The sequence below is a fragment of the Colossoma macropomum genome, unplaced genomic scaffold, assembly GCF_904425465.1.
Source record: "Colossoma macropomum unplaced genomic scaffold, Colossoma_macropomum, whole genome shotgun sequence".
NCBI classification, from domain to species: Eukaryota; Metazoa; Chordata; class Actinopteri; order Characiformes; family Serrasalmidae; genus Colossoma; species Colossoma macropomum.
In genome coordinates this window covers 27,922,476-27,940,024 of record NW_023494807.1, presented here as the reverse complement: position 1 = coordinate 27,940,024, position 17,549 = coordinate 27,922,476, and the positions used below count along the sequence as shown (strand labels likewise).

The window sequence follows — 17,549 nt, the reverse complement described above, 5'->3', positions numbered from 1 at the left end:
GCCCATGTGTCAAACACAAGGCCCGCAGGCCGAGTCAGGCCTGTGGCATGATCCTATTCGGCCCGCAAAATTATTAAAAATGTCTGTTAATATTAGCCCATTTCACCATGAGCTGCACTACAGTTCCCAGCATGCACTGCAACGTAAGGTGTGCTTCCACCTCCCTCCCCTACAAAGATCTATGGGACAGCACCACAAGAACAAAAAAAAAAGATGCCAGGTGTCCAGTTCACGCGAATGGGCAGTTTAAAAACCTACTGTACATTAGGGACATTTAAAGAGGTTTAACAGTTAAATCTGCAGCTAACATAGTCTACTGTTATATAAAACAGTTTGTTTTTATTTTAAATTATTTTTTAATCGTTTAAGATTTTAGTGTATATTTTAGTGTAGGTTTAGCATATTTTAAATAAACAGTAGCCAGTTGGGGTCAAAATGTTAAGTAAAAATAAAGTAAAAACACAGCTGGCCCACAGATTTATTGAGATTTTTTTATATGGCCCTTTTAGTGGTTGACTTTGACACCCCTGTAGTACAGAGAACACACTTCTGCACGTTTTAATGCACAATTACTGTTTAAGTGATGAATTTAACATCTTGTGAAGCACAAAAAATTAAAATGTGGCCTGTGCAAAAGAAAATGCCATGTTAAGTAAGGATGTGTGAACTTATTTTCGCTTAGAAAGACAACAAAACATGTCATTTGACCAGGTGTGTTCAAACTTTTACACGTGCAGTGCTGTTTGTCTTTGTGCAAGTACAAAGAAAAATAACTTTGATTATTAATATAGCCTGCTGTTGTAAATCCTCACGTTTTATATCTCACATTGAGAATAAAGAGCATTATTACTGTGTCACTGGCTCTGTTTGAAGAAGTCTTTGCCATATTATCTCTCTCTGTTTTGCGTCTCATGGTCTTCTGAGTGTTGATCAGGTTTACTCCCACTAATGACTCTGTGTCTGGCACAGATGGTCTCCAGGCCCCTGACACATTCAGGCCTGATTAGCCGATCCCTCTCTGGGTTCTTCCCCGGAGCCGCAACGGAGGAGTTTCCTCACGGTGACTTGTTTCTCACTGAACTCTTCATTGTGTATCCGTGGACGTTTGACTCAGCACCACACACCCACTGTATTAAATTCATCTGCAGATATGCTAATTTCCATAATGCGGCCTGAACCGACCCTTGAGCCTAATAAACAGCTCTGTTTCCTTTGCGTTAATGTTCACGTTGGAGGATAAGCACTCTTAATCATTGGCTCTGTTTAATCACAAACTTTAATAATTATCGTTATGGGTCGTAAACATAAGCAAGACACCCATATCAGCCTCTACACAATGCCATTATTTTAATCACGCTGTGGTAATGAACTCCGAAGCCTCTACGTCGTCTCTCTGCCCCTTAATTATGATGCATATTTAATGAGCGGATCAGCAGGGCCCTCCTACTCTCGGGCTGCGCTCTCCCAGGGGCATTGAGTTACCATTGTGAGGGGGGGAGGGCTGTTTTTGGGCAGGTCAAAGCTAGCAAGGCCTTTTCCCTCCCTTTTTCTACACAGAGAAAAAAGTAATGCATTGGACTGGATTGATTTAAACGTGTGCATTTTCACACGAATACATGAACTAAGTATTAAGTATGTCAATACAGTTAAAAAAGTGAGTAAACTGAAAGCTGTGTTGAATATATTTTTACTTTTTCAAAGAATTCAAGTGAATTCAGTGCTTTTTCAAGCCAGTTCCAAACAATATCAGTTATTATCAGTTATTTGACATGTTCTTGATAGAAATGGTGGTACTTTGCAGACACTTGGGATCTGGGATTGAGCTTATTGACTTTTTCAATGAGAAATAAGACTTTTTTTTACTACTACCCATAGAATTTTACTTTTACTGGCCAAACAATTGCTAAGAATTGGTCTTGGTGCATACATAAATGGCCAAATGTACAAACTACAAAAAGAAAACATGTAATATATAACTAAACACGTCATGTATGATGATGTATGATGTATAACTATATACATCCACCACAGTCATATGCAAAAATTGAAACAGCCCCAGTAAAACTATGTTCTTTTTCATTTTCTACGGTAACTTGTTGGGAAAAATATAAAACACAAAATACAAACCGTGCCATAAGTTTCACACAGGCTGCGCTTTTGCTTTAAAGTGCCAAATTAAGCAAATAAACAGTAATTGTACATTAAAATGTGCAGTTGTCTGTAGAGGAGGTGTAGAACTTATTTTTACTTTAATTAAATTAACAAAATATGTCATTAGACCATCGGTACCCAAACTTTTGCACATGAGTATATAAACTAAATGTGGAGTATATACAACAAAATAGATGAAATATGTAAAACCTTCGTCTGAGAAGTAGATTTAAGCCATTTAATTGTATTCAGCAAACATTTTTGTTTAAAAAAACCCATCTGGTAAACTTCCATAGTGTCTTGGTCCTCCCACAGGCCTTGAAGCCCACCCCTCTACTATTATCTTTGTGCTTTGGTCCACCTCCTTCCCCCCACGGTGATCCCATTTATGGTAGGCCTATAGCACATATAAGCAGTGGGGGATGGGGGTCGGGGAGACGATTGCCCCTCTCATTACAGAATAAAGCTAATTTACTGATCAGGTTACATGTGCGTGTGAGAGAGCTGAGTCTTTGTAGGTGATAGATGACGCTGGTGAAGGTAAAGGAGACTCCGTTCCCATTGTGCTGTACCTTGAATGGGCCTATTTCTGTCTGTGGGAAAACAGATGTAAAAAGATATAAAAACATCTATAGAAAAAACAGCACGTCTGCAGTAATGTGATGTTTAATACCACGAAGGGGGTTTAAAGAAACCCCACATGGAAAAACAATATATTTGAAATCTATTTCTAATATATGTTTTTAAATATATGCACACACACACTGTCAAATATATGTGTGAATATTCTGAATGTAAATATTAAAATATATTTTAAAATGTGTTTTAAGAGTAATGAATGGGATGACAGTACAACAAGCTGTTTAAAAAATATACTGTTTTTTTGCCAAAATAAAAGTTTATAATTTGTTATTACAACAAAAAATCTGAACGGACTAAATGTTTCCTAGGCAGTTTCGTCCCAAAACTTATTAAAATCTATTGAATACCTTTCAATAGTTTACAGTCTACCCTTTAAAATAGGTAGTTTTTGTTTAGAAAACATACATTTACACCTATATTTAAGACATGCAATATAAATAATGACTAAATATATTACATTGACAATATATTTATTATATATATTTTCTTGTAAAATATGAGGATGTATCCCATATGCAAATATATTTCAACATGTGTCAAGTTTGTAATATATATATGTATGGAAGCATATATGGAAATATTACAAACTTTAAATATTACAAGCTTATTACAAACTTGATATATGTGTGTGTGTATATTCGACAATTTAAATATATTGGCATATATTTAAATTGTCGAAAATATTTTGCACATATGTTTTAAACATCACATATATATTTTAGCAAACGTATTTACACATATATTTTTTACCATATAGGACGGGACAGTTCAGTCATTCATTTAATTTAACCTCAAGCAGGGTGGTAACATTCAGATTTAAACAAGCAAACAAACCCAAAATGAGCTTTTTTAAAGGCAGCACACAAAAATTAAGCACTAATGTTATACTAATGATGAGTGAAAGTGAAAAGATCTCAAATAGTGTTCTTTTTGGCATCATGCTAAATGGGGCCCACTGTCTTATAGTCACTGTCGTTAGCATGTATTGCTAAGCTATACGCCTTTGAAGACAAAGAAAGAGGAAATACTTAAAGCCAGCGAGCCACAAGGTTACCCATTCTGAATGAGATCTCCTCTTCATCTCGATCATGTACTTCTCCCAGACACGGCTGAGTCCTGTTTGAAATCAGAGCGAGACTCAAGCCATTTGCTCCTGTTTCTGTAATTTGGCTCCTGTAAAAATAACCAGATTTCCTCACTCTGATCAAAACATTGTCACACATATTGACTAACTCTCTCGCTCCCAGTCTTAGCTGAATAATATATCCATAAGAGTGTACGATTACATCTTTTTTATATATATATAAAAATATATATATATATATATATATATATAGCTCTATCACAGAACTCTCTCAGCAGTCTATCAGAGCCTCTTACAATGAAATGCTGATGTTAATCTCCTCTTTTCTCCTGAGGAGGGTTTAGGAGAGAGAATTCAATTCAGTTGAGATACTGAAATATTGACATCTGCTTTATTTCTTTGGGACAATCTTAAGAAAAACACTTTTTTCCTCTGAGTAGGCCCCAATGGGCCCCAATGGGCCTACTGTCTTAGTCGTTGACATTAACACGTAGGCTAGCTGAGCTATGCCTTTAAAGACAAACTCTGGAAAAATCATAGAAGCCATTCTAAGTTTCTGTTGTCCAGTCGTCATTAATGGTATTCAGTGCTGTCCTGATGGGTTGATATCACCGCGTAAAGGATTCTAATGGTTTAAGAGGTGTTTTGGAACCGATTCTAAATGCATCTAATGGGATCTAAAGGTGTCCTACAGGAAGCTATGGTCTCTGGTTGTAACCGTTAAGCCAATTCCTGAAATTAGAAAGCAAAAGCATCAGGTTTTAATCCTATTGGTTCTAACAGTCTTGCATCAGCAGGAAGAAGCGAGATACTTGCAGCTAGCGAGCCACAAGGTTTGGCCCACATAGCTGAGCGTGTAGGGACTTGAACGCCTGCACCTGTAGAATTCCTTTTCTTACCAGACAGGTGAACTTGTTTGCTCTTTTTCCCTCCTTACATCAGCTACATCAACAGCAAGAACCCCAAGACACCATCTTAGACAGAGGCCGTGGAGGGCAGGGGTCCATGTTGATATTCCGTACAGAGAAACTAGTGAATATGTGTGATAATGCAGTTTATATTTTTAAAAGGACCACTAAATAATCTTTGCATTTGCATAATCTGTGTTTAATATGCGTTGTGAAAGCTTTCGGATTAATTTCCCAACGTTATGTGGCTCAAGTCACGTACTGCTTTGATAAGCTCCAGGATCCGGATCCAGATCCGTTCCTGGTTTTTCTTTCCGCCCATTCGGCTCGGCCGCCATTTCGCGATACGGGCGAGTCGCGTCATGGCAGAACAATGAAACACATACGCGAGTATGTATTTCTGCCTTTGTGGGGATGCTTCGCTTTTATTCCGTAGGACTGTAACCTAAATGCTGCCGTAGTTTACTACGTCTAACGCAAACATTAACCTCAGGAACTAAAAGCTGATCTTCGGCCTCTTTTACTTTAACATAATTCGCAGTTTTTGTAGCATTTTTCCGCATAGAGTGTAAGTGAGGTCCCCACAACGTCGAATGTCAACGTTATCCATCGTCATAAGGACGTTGAGCCATTTAGCCCCTCAGAGAAACGACTCAGGCTAAGATTCGTGTCTTTGCACGATGTTTATGTCCTTCTCTATCACTGAAGTGCTGCTGTGCTCCATATAACTTAACCCTAACGCTTACCTTAACCTCAGGAACCAAAAGATAATCTTTGCCCACACGGAAATCTGATATATGACCATATATGTACATATAAAGGGTTGGCCTTATAGTTCAAAATGTGTACTGTATGTGTAAAAATCAAATATCAGACGTGTGTGCATTCATATACATGGTTGAATACCTCCCAGTAGTGTTTTAACTGTTACTATGTTATTTCCTTTTAAATATTACATTATTTAAATGTGTCAGGGAACCATATTTTTCATTCATTTACTTCATCAAATTAAATGATTATCGCATAGCTTACAATGTGCATGTTTTTAAGTGTTTAGTCATGCAGCTATAATACTTGCCACTTCATTAGAGGATACATAAAAACTCACTTTTATATAACATGAAGCAATCATATATGAGTAATATATGCCAACCGCGTATGTTTTCTATCCTATAGTGTTAAATATACATGTGTTTGTATATGTTGATATATGGCTGAAACATATGTCCCATATTTTTGAAAATGGGTCAAACAAGTTGACATATATGTTACATATGTGACTAATATAAGTTGGAAATAAGGGAAATCCATATATGGTAGTATGTATCATATATTTACAGCTTATATATCCTATTTCTGTATTACTAGCCTCTTTTACTTTAATGTGAACTGCAGTTTTTCCTCACAGAGAGGAATTAAATGTCCCCACAACCTCAAAATGTTCTCATCCATCATCCTGAGGACATTTATTCCCCTCAGAAAGATAATAAGTTTGCATTCCTGTTTTTTTGCCGTATGACTGTACCTAAATGCTGCTGTAGATACTACATTTATCACCATTCTTAACCTCAGGAACCAAAAGCTACCCATATAGAGATCTCATATATGGGCATATATGCATATATATCATAAAGGGTCAGGCATTTATGCTCTGTACATATATAAGTATCAAATATTGGACTTATATGCATGATATGTGGATCACGTATATACTGTCTGTCTGATTTATTTCTGATGCAAACACTGAAAGACTTTTTTAAAGCAAGAAATGAACATGAAATACACCAGCAACATGCATTCAATAAAAAAGCTATCATGTATGAGTAATATATGCATATGTGACAGATATAAGTTGGATATGAGGGAAATCCATATATACTAATAATGTCTTATATTTGAAACCCATATATTGCCATATATCAGATTTCTGTGATCTGTATCTTTAGCCTCTTTTACGTTAACATAAACTGCACTATTTTGTAGCATTCTTTTACAGGGAGAGGAACTAAATGTCCCCACGGCATCAAAATGTCCATGTTATTCCTCATCCCAAGGACATTAGTCCCCCTAAAGAGATAATTAGTCTACAAAAACACACAATTTCTGTCTCTGTAGGGTTTTATTATGCTCTTCTCTGTATGACTGAAGCTGAATTCAGTTCTAATGATACACCCTGACTTAACATCAGGAGCTGACAGCTAATGTTATAGTTTTTAACATTTTTTTAAAAGCATTAAAGCTTTGTGGAATAGAGAAAATCTCCAGATGGAGTCGCCAGCACTTCCCACACAATCAAAACACTCATGTTTTCCAAAATATGTCTCTTAAAAGAGAATTTCAGTGATTTCTTATCATTTCTGGATAAATAAATGGTTAAGATGTAGGCATTCGGAGTGGTTTGATGTGAAAAGTCAGAATTGTTCACAGTGGTGGTGATAGGAACCAGACGTCTGAAAGGTTTAATGCCTGTTAAAGCTCCATCACAGAGAGTTATTACATGAAATGGTTATGACAACATAGTTTTGAGATCAGCGTCTAGTCTAAAATGTGTATTTTTAGAGTCCATTCATGGTGGAGAGGTGTTCTGGGGTAAAATAATCATCAAACACATTTGTTTTTACCGTCATCAACATTATACATAAAACTCAGAAGACAATTGTAGGCATACACTTCAGCATAAATAAGTGTTTAAGATGTAAACAAAGTCATTCAGAGTGGTTTGGTGTGAAATGCTCCATTCTAGAAAACATACAGAGTCAGACGTGTTCACAGTGGTGGTGATAGGAACCAGACGTGCACCTCTAAAAGCTCTCTTACAGAAAGTTAGTACATGAAATGGTTATGAATTCACTTCTTGAAGTCTGAGACGTTGTTTTACGAAGGTTTTGGCTTCTTTAAATACATTCCTGGTGGAGGTGTACATGCAGGCCGTAGTGAGGCAAAATAGTAACCAAAGAAAACTTAGATTCGAAGGTTCACTTGTGGTTTTGGATAGTAAATAAAATGTCTGTAAGTTTCTCTACAATGAATCGTTTTACAGCAAACCACTCAATGACTTTGTTTACATCATGTGCGTTATATACATACATATGCAGACGTTTCGCAAAAGGGTGGCTGGTCTCTGAATTCTTTCTCCTAAACTGCCTTTAGGAAAAGGAAGAGATCAGCATGAGTGTTTCACTGTAAGACATTCTGCTGATGAATGAGAAAAGCATGAGTTCTCCTTCCGCGTGGGCTGCTGTAAGACTAGAGATGTAGAAGAGTGTTCTAGAAGACAATAATGAAGTCTTACACTCTCTGAAATAAAGGTATGAAACTGTCACTGGGGCAGTCCCCCTCTTGTCACTGGGGTGGGACCCTCAAGGGTACATCTCAGTACCCTAGTCAGGGAGCATAACTGTACCATAATCCATTGAAATGGTATGTTCTAAGCTGTACTGACTCCACACACCCCGTCTCGTCTCCAGGCCTTTTATTTTACTGTTCTGTTTTAAAACATTCGGTTATGTAAAGGTACAAATACGAACTTTTCACCTGGAAAAACTTATTTAAGATCCACAATTAAGAGCCTTTAAACCACTGTTGTACCTTTGAGGGAACATTTACATTGATTGTACCTTGATGAATGAAAAATGTACCTGCACTGAACCTTTATTTCTAACAGTGTACACTTTTCAAATGTAAATACTATTCAGCACAGGCTGGGCTCATAAGCTAGACATAAAATAGTGAAGTCATGAGACAATATTTTTATCAACGTGTTTATTTCTCAGGAGGTGAATTTCAGAAGCAGCAGGAAATTGCTTAAGCTGCTTTCAGACAGGACTTAACTAGGTGTCAAGGAGAAGTAATGGAGTTTAAGAGGAGATCTTATTTAGTATCTTTCTTTCCTCCTGGGTCTGTATCACTGTAATGTTGCTGCGCTCTACTTTAAACTTTAAACCCGACCTTAACTTCAGTAACCAAAAGAAAAACTTTGAAGCTGTTTCACTTTTTGAAACGAAGCTGATTTTTTTCCTTGTGAATATCAGTCAAACATCCCCACGAAGACAAAATGTTGCATGTGCCTGGATGCAAAGCCCACCAGTCAGAAGAGGCCATAAAAATATACATAAACTGTGAACATGACAAGTTTTCTCTTTGCCAAACTTTTCTCAGTTTAGTCATGTTTTGTTCATATTTACTCATAATTTCAGGCAGAGATAATATATGTATGAACACAAAGGCCTTTTAAGCCTCTTAGCCTTAATTTTCTGTATGTCGCCCATAAACAAATGTAATGCATTTACATATATATTTCAAAATCCAGTATGGATTTAACATACTGAGAAAAAATAATATAATGTGTATAATGTGCCATAGCTTTCCCATATGGATGAAAATATATGTACATATAATTTGCTTATTTTAAAAATGTATCTGCAATATATGTGATGTTTTAACATATACATGCATAAATATATTAAACTACACCTTTTTTGAATATTTAGATATATGCTTATATAGTGTATTGGAATTTACACACACTTGGAGATAAAATATATGTAAGAGTGCCAAATATTTTATTATACATCTATACATATTCTGAAAAATCTTAGCATATGGATTTTGCACGGGCCACGTTTTATGCTTTCTTTTTTTCCAAATGTTAAATTCATATATGCGAAAAAGCAGTAATTGTGCATTAAAATATGTGTGTGTTTTCACTTTGGTCATTTGACCAAACCTTTGCACATGACTGTATGTGCACATATTTCAGTGTATTGACATATATGTAAATATACTGGTATACATTTCTGGGCACATGTAAAAAATATAACCCATATATTTTTAAGATGACTATATTGCATGTATGTTTATAGATGAGCAAACATATATACATACATTTTTCTCCATTATGGGTAGTATAGGTTTGGCTAGCTTGACTACATCTCTTAATTTAGACATCAAAGCCTTTAAAAATCCCAACAGTGACCGAGAGAACCATGCTTTGCTATCTTTCCGCCATCGGCAGGGCAGTGTGTGGCCTTTAAATGGCCTTGGACTTGTCCTTGGTCATGCACTTGGGTGTGCTTAGTGAAATTAGACACATGCATGTTAATATTAGCTCACTCACATACCCAGCTTACTTTAACGAAGTAATAAATATCACGTACAGCTGCATGTAGCCTGGGCTTAAGTAACATAAACACTGGCGAACACCCTGTTGGGTCGGGTACGGCTTATTGAGGCCGGGTGAAATAGCCTTCTTTGTGTCTTTGGATTGGAGTTTGCCTCACATCATACGTTACAATGGCAAACGGCTCTTTGCGCCTCTTTTGCTTTTCACAGAAGTGCATTTAAATGGAAACGCACACTCTGGGACCCCATGCTAGGCTAATTGCTTTAGTGAGCTTAGCTTTGTTAAGAGTGTGTCCATTGAATATTCAAAGGAGGACAATGGAGTTGTTTTTGTCCACCCCCTTCCGTAGATAGCGCACTGCAATGTAAAGATCTGAGCTTTAGTTTGGCATAAACTTACATACAGTGCTACAGTGCAAAGTGTGAATTGGCGTGACTCCATCTATGAGCTACTTTTGGTGCCAGAAACTAAACAAATATTCCTCAAGAACTCAAAGGTCATGTGGCACAATCTGTGATAGGGTCAGTTGGTTGTTCTGTAGGCTACTATATATGGTAGGCCTTTATCAGTGTGACCCGAACACTGGTGTAGGAACATTAACACTGTATGAATACACAGATTTAACCCAGTAAAGGCCTTTTAGTCAGCATTCAGAATATTGCTCAAATTATGATTTGGTTATAGTGGTGTGTGTTAATGTAGCATGTCCTTTTAGTCAGTTATTGCATGTAATGTCAGAAAGATGACACTAGATGGTAGTAAATAGCTATTCTTAAAAGGGAATTCCATTAATTTCTCATGAAATCTGCATAATTCAGTGCTTGAGATGTAAATAAAGTGATTCAGGGTAATTGAATGTGTGGAGATATTTACTGACTCAGATTTCTTTACAGTGGTGGTGATAGGAACCAGGGGTCACCATGTCTACAACACAGATACAGCCATTTTATTTACTATCCAAAACCACCAGTGAACCTACTCATGTCTCCTGAGACTTTTATAAGCAATATTCATAATAAAATAGTGATACGTCATAAAAATAAGGTTTTTAGGGACTATTTAGCCTCACAAAGGCTTGCTTATACCGCTCCACCAGGAATGGATTTAAAAAAGCTAGAACCTTCTCAAAACAATGTCTCAGACTCCAGGATGTGAATTCATAACCATTTCATGTAATAACTTTCTGTAAGGGAGCTTTTAGACATGGATGTCTGGTTCCTATCACCACCACTGTGAACAGTTCTAACTCTGTATGTTTTCTAGAAGGGAGCATTTCACACCAAACCACTCTGAATGACTTTGTTTACATGTTAAACATTTATTTATGCTGAATTATTAAAAAATCGGTGGAATTCCCCTTTAATGTTTTCTATGTGGTCAGGTGAGCAAGGGGTTTACTGTCATGTTAAAGGGAAACAGCAGCCATTGTCATAATTATGTTATGATTTTTAATCTTTGCATTATTTCTAATGAGCTATTCACAAAGAACAGTGATGCTTTACCTCAGAATCATTCAGAATCTATAAAACGATGTGCCTAAAGTTAAGTCACTTAATGTATTCATAGATTCAGACTCATGCTGAAATGCTCAGTAATGTTGGTTAATAGAACAGATGGCAAGCTTTAGGGGAGGTATATTCACTGTGGTCATAAGTTAACCCCTAAATGGTCAGAGCCCACCAGCAGGTCCAAAGTTTTACCATTTACTTCTATAACCTAAGAGTAACTCAGCTAGTTTGCTTTGAAGTCCCTGTAGTTACTGAATAATAAGCCTTCGTGTATAATAAGCCTGGGGTTGATTGAGAGATAGATCAGACAAAGTTTTGAATGTAAGGTAGTTGGCAGGACTACTTCTGAACTTTTGGGGGCCTTAAGTGACTATACAGCCCCCCCCCCAACTCCACCCCCACCCCAATCGAACTCTTTATCATGCAAGGATCAAAAAGAATAAATGCTTTATTAATTTTATAATAAGCTTGTAAGATAATAAATAAAGTGACAGTTGGATAAAGTATAGAATAAATAACTGCAAATAAAATAGATGTGTGTTTAAGGGTCATATCTGTCATGCACTTTAAAATCTAAAAGTGTTCTTGACTTTTTTGGGCAGCAAAGTCATGATATCATCAAAAGACAGTGACACAAAGACAGAATGACATGAATGATATTAAAACAATATCAAGGCCATAAGCGACAGCTTGGGACATTTGTAGTAGTTTAGTAGTAGTTTGTGTGCATACATGCTCATTTTTAATAATTATTCATGCAAAATAAACTAAATATGTCTTTATTGCTATTGAAATGTGTTTAGTAGGTTTACAGCCACACAAAACACATATTTTAAAGATTATCATAGATTAGAAAGGCCACCAATTCATGTCTGTTGTGCTGATTTGTTAAACTTTACTGACTTAAATGTATTTTATATTCCATTGATATACAGTTGTATGCAGATGTTTGAACACCACTGATAAAATTACATTTTTTTTTGGTTTACTAAGTGAAAATAACACATTTTTTATAGGCAGTACACAAAATATGGCATTTTTGGCCAACTGTAGTGCACAGTGTTTATTTATTTTGAGTTTAGCATATTAGAAAAAATAAAATGTACATTGTGCCAGAACTTTTGCACAGCCCACATTTTCAGATTTTTTTTCCCAATGAGTTAAATTCAGCAAATTAACAGTAATTGGGCATTAAAATGTGCAGAAGTTTGTTCTCTGTAGAGGACATCTTAAGTTACTTTCTCTTAGAAAACCAGCAGAACGTGTCATGTGCCCAAACTTTTGCATAAGACTGTATATTCTGACCTATTTTTTTGTAATTATAGGCTTTTATAGACGTTTATTGTCTGTTTCCGTTCAGGAAACAAGTGAAAGTCATATGACTCCTTTGTATACTTTTTTTTACCTTGTCCTGCCACAAGAGGGTGCTAGAGTGCAGAGAAAGGCTGAGGCCTCAGGTCATGCCTCACTTTACAACAGCATTTAAACGAGGAGCCATTCAGAACTTGCAGGAATTTACATGCACAGTTTCACAAGCCTCTGTTTTTGAAACAGTTCTGAACCTTATTTTTGTCTCGCAAGACACTGAAGCATCGAAATGATGGCCTGAAAATAATCTGCTATGACCGATTACAATTACAAATTTAGTTTACAAATGTTGATAACTGCTTAAACCCTCAGCTTCTGTATGTGGCTCATTTCTATATAACTCATGTGACATAAATTCTGCATAATTAAATGGTTAAGATATAAACAAAGTCATTCAGAGTGGTTTGAAATGCTCTGATCTAGAGAAACACATCCTTCACAGTGGTGGTGAATGGAACCAGACGTCTGAAGAGTTCAGTGCTTCTAAAAGCTGCTCCCTTACAGAAAATTATAACACTAAATGATTATGAATACATTGCCTGATGTTTGAGACATTGTTTCATGATAGTTCTGAGAAGATTTTGGCCTAAAATATGTTTTTAAAAATACATTCCTGGTGGTGATGTAGATGTAGAGCATTGTAGGTCCCTAAAACAGTATTTTTTTCAAATTTTCCACTATTTTACCATCATCGGCATTACATATAAAACCTCGTGTTGGTTCACTGGTGGTTTTGGATAGTAAATAAAATGGCTACATTTGTGTTGTGCACCTCACGACCCCTGGTTCCTATCACCACCACTGTAAAGCTACCTTTTGTCTAGATCAGGATATCCAAAGGCCTGTATTCTTAACTACAACCGAAAGTGGTTACCTGTGGCTCTAATGACTCTACGAATGAACGACTAAGCTCAAAGTCCGACAGCTCTGCTCAGACTGACCTGGTGAAACACCACTAGAGCAAATGTGACAAGATCTGAAAATCCTGTATTTTTCCCCTTTAATGAACTGTTCTGTGGCTGACACGTGTTAACACTCACTCATTATTTATTCACTAGTCAGCCTTTCACTTATCCGTGTCTTCTTTTGAACCCTCATTAAGTAAACCTTCCTATAAAGTCTTCTGTCTTGTCTTTGGGAGAGAAAGTGTGGAAAGATTTGCATATTCATAATCTTCATGTTGTAATTGCTGATCACCAACATGAAAACATGACTAATAACCCTATAGGTCAGATCTGTGTGCTGTATGATATGCAGGTGGCCATTCCAGCTGCTTTCTCTCAGTATTATGATGTGAGTGAGAGCCGTTGTCCGGTTGGTGAACTGTCTTTGGGGAGACTTGCACTGTCCTCCTAACTGAGTAAAGATCTAATTAATATTTAAACAGATAGGAAAGACTCTCGTCATGAGCGAGTGAGGAAGACATTTGGTCTTGTGTTGTGACCTGACTGTCTGGGTAGGCGTCCGTGTGTGTTTGTGCTTGTTTTCATACGCTTTCAGGACAAAAAGGTCCTGAGCAGAGAAAAACAGGAGTGAGGTCTTAACTTAGTAAAGTACTTTATTTTTTTTTTAAGCTAAAATGGCAAAATGTTTAATTTTGGTTACTAAGATTAGAGAAATTCTTTTACACATAGGCACTTCCATATGTATGATACATATGGAACATACCATTATATTTAGGTACGTACATATAGAATATATCAGATGTAATATTATTACATATAGGTACTTACAGATATACTAACAGTGAATATATACAGAAAAGTATATATTCGTAAGGGTAAACAAAGATATGCTTAAGAAACAAAAATGATGTATATACTGATGTATGAGGGTGGATATATAGATAGGTACTTACTTATAATTACTTCCACTGAATGTGAACAAAAAGTATATATTCGTAAGTGTAAACAAAGATAAAACAAAAATGATGTATATACTGATGTATGATATGTGTGTGTGTATGTGTGGGTATAAAAAACATAAATAGAGTATAAAATCGACATATTAACGCTGCAAATATTTTAAAAACTCATTCACATACAAATGACCTGAAAGCGTATTAAAATGCATAAAGATACTTCTATGAATATATTATATATGGGACACAATATTACTACATATAGATGCTTATATAAATGGAATATATATGGCACATTAGGAAATTCTTATTACATATAAGTACTTACATATACATAATACATATGGAACATATCGTTACATATAGATACATACATATAGAATATATATTACACATTATTACACATAGGTACATATATATTTCCAGTGAATATGAACAAAAAGTATATATTCATAAGTGTAGACAAAGATAAGTTTAAAAAACAGAACTAGTGTGTATACTGATGTATGGGTATATGATAAAAATAAAAATAGGCTATAAATTCTACATATTAATGCTGCAAATATTTAAAAAAAGGTTCACATACATATGACCTGAAAGTGCATTAATATACATAAAGGTACTTATATAAATATATATTATTACATATAGATACATATATGAATATGTTACATATGGGACAAAATATTATTACATATAGATACTTACACATATATAATACATATGGGACATGTGTCTTTCAAAAAGGTTCTTACATATTTATAATGCATATGATATATTGATACTTACATATGAGTAATACACACTGAGCATGTTCCCACGTCCTGGTGTTGTATAAAAACAAGTGTGTGCGTATGTGTGAGAGAGAGAGACAGAAAGAAAGAAGAGAGAGAGAGAGAGAGAGAGAGAGAGCGCATGTGTGTTTATGTGCCTCTCCCTGTATCATTTCCCGACACCGCTTTACCCCATGCATTATGCATTCAGTGTTTGCTGAACGTTTTGACGTTCACTATTCAAATGTAGTGACCTGCGTGCTGGAGATATGTCGTTCGTCAGAAACCCTTCATCTGACAACTTTCCGCCTGGTCAGTCTGAGCAAACAGTAAACTTACAGCTGACTGTCTGCTGCTTGGGAAGAGCCAAAACATCAGAAATGCCTCTCAGCATTAACGTTTAGCATTCAGCGTTAAGGAAAAGCCAGTCCGTGGTTTCCTCACTCAGAGGGCGCTGAGTGGACTAGCTTTGGTTTGTTGATCAACTAGAGGTCATATCTGCAGCCACAATGGTGCATTTAACTAGAAGCACGTGGAATAGAGCCAGTCTTTGTGTCCGGAGTGCAGTCTCTGCTAGTCACTGACTGTTAGCTTCTCTGCTATGACAGACTGTGGAGGCCCTATATGAGCATTAATGAACAAATAAACAGAGCGTACAGTACTGACATTGTTCCTCGGAATGAAATTATGTGCTGTGAGAAATGGATTACACTGCTGGAGAGGATCAGAGACTAAATCAGTCCATTAAAGGGAAAAGATTAGTGGCGTTCTGTAAGAACATAAAAAGAAAATTAATCACTGATTTTAGGGCTCAGTTTTGATGTGATGTGTGCTGCTTCTTCTTGGCCCAGCATCTCCAGCAAGTCTATATGTCCGAAAGCCTCCAGACAGCCCTTCTAATGAGTGAATTCAGTTACTATAAGGTGCCCGTTGCTGACCTAGCTGCTCACATTTTGTATAATTTCCATATAAAAGCATTGACTAATAGAATGGGGTGCTCTGGAGCAGCTGTACATGAGCCTAAGGTCACCATGCGCAATGCCAAGTGTCGGCTAGAGTGGTGTAAAGTCCCCCAGCATTGGGCTGTAGAGCAGAACTGCCTTCTCTGGAGTGATTGAGCTTCATCCAATACCTTTGGGATGAGTTGGAGTGATCAAGAACTGATCATCCAACATTAGTGCCTCTCCTCACTAATGCTCTTGTGGCTGAATGCAATCAAATCCTCACAGCAATGTTCCAACATCTAGTAAAGGCTTCCCAAAAGAGTAGAGGCTGTTAGTGCAGCAAAGAAGGACAAACCCCCTATTCATACTCTTCATGCTTACTAAGTCACTCGTTTCTTTATGCTGCTGGGACTACTTTTTTTGGCGGAAGAATCTGCCAACATTTGCCTATATTTGAATGTTGGAGCTTCTTTGCTTTGCTTGTTTTTGCTGTATAAACCAGTAGAAAACCAGAGATCTCATTTTATCACCAATAATTTCACAGCTGTGATGACCTCTCTCACTCACCGAGGCCATGATGTTATTCCTGACCTCAAGTGACCTCAGACCTATTACTTAAACGCATGTTGTTTTTTTATTATACATTTTTTTTTTGACACATTAAACTTTGTTTTGGAGAACTGAGCTGAACTTATTTAGGAGGAAGTCCTCTGAGCTGTAACATGCAGGACAGGAAGGTCATGTAAGGTCTGGTCTGTTGTGCCTGCTTTGAGAAGGGGGTGGAGGGCAATGGTGGGGGAGGAGGACTGAAAAAGGAGGGAAAGAGATTTGCGCATTCAGACTAATGTAGGTAGACGGGGGTGGGGGGGTTGGGGAACGACAGTAATTCAAGTAGGAGGGGCAGGAAGTCTCCGCAGGGGTCCGAAATACCAACAAAGACCCAGCGGCCGCTGCAGTTTGAGGAGGGTCATTATTAAAAAGCAACAGGTTACCTCAGATTGTTGAAAACGGTGACAATTTCTTTGTTAATTTTGATGCAGCAGTGGCACAATTACATCTTGGTTAGACGTTGGATTGGCCAATAAGACAATTTGTTACTGTTATCATGATAAATGATGTCATGAAATGCTTATCTAAGTGCGTGATGGTATGGTCAGAACCTCTAGAACACAGAACAACTGAATGGAT

General features: G+C 36.8%; 1 long non-coding RNA gene across 1 annotated transcript; it reads right to left on the bottom strand.

Annotated features, from left to right (window-relative positions):
• Nucleotides 1-259: 259 nt before the first annotated feature.
• Nucleotides 260-5,575, bottom strand: LOC118797479. The gene is made up of 3 exons (XR_005005943.1): nucleotides 5,532-5,575; nucleotides 3,848-3,966; nucleotides 260-2,744 (listed from the first exon to the last, which is right to left on the bottom strand). It is a non-coding gene; the product is annotated as an uncharacterized LOC118797479 (long non-coding RNA).
• Nucleotides 5,576-17,549: the final 11,974 nt, after the last annotated feature.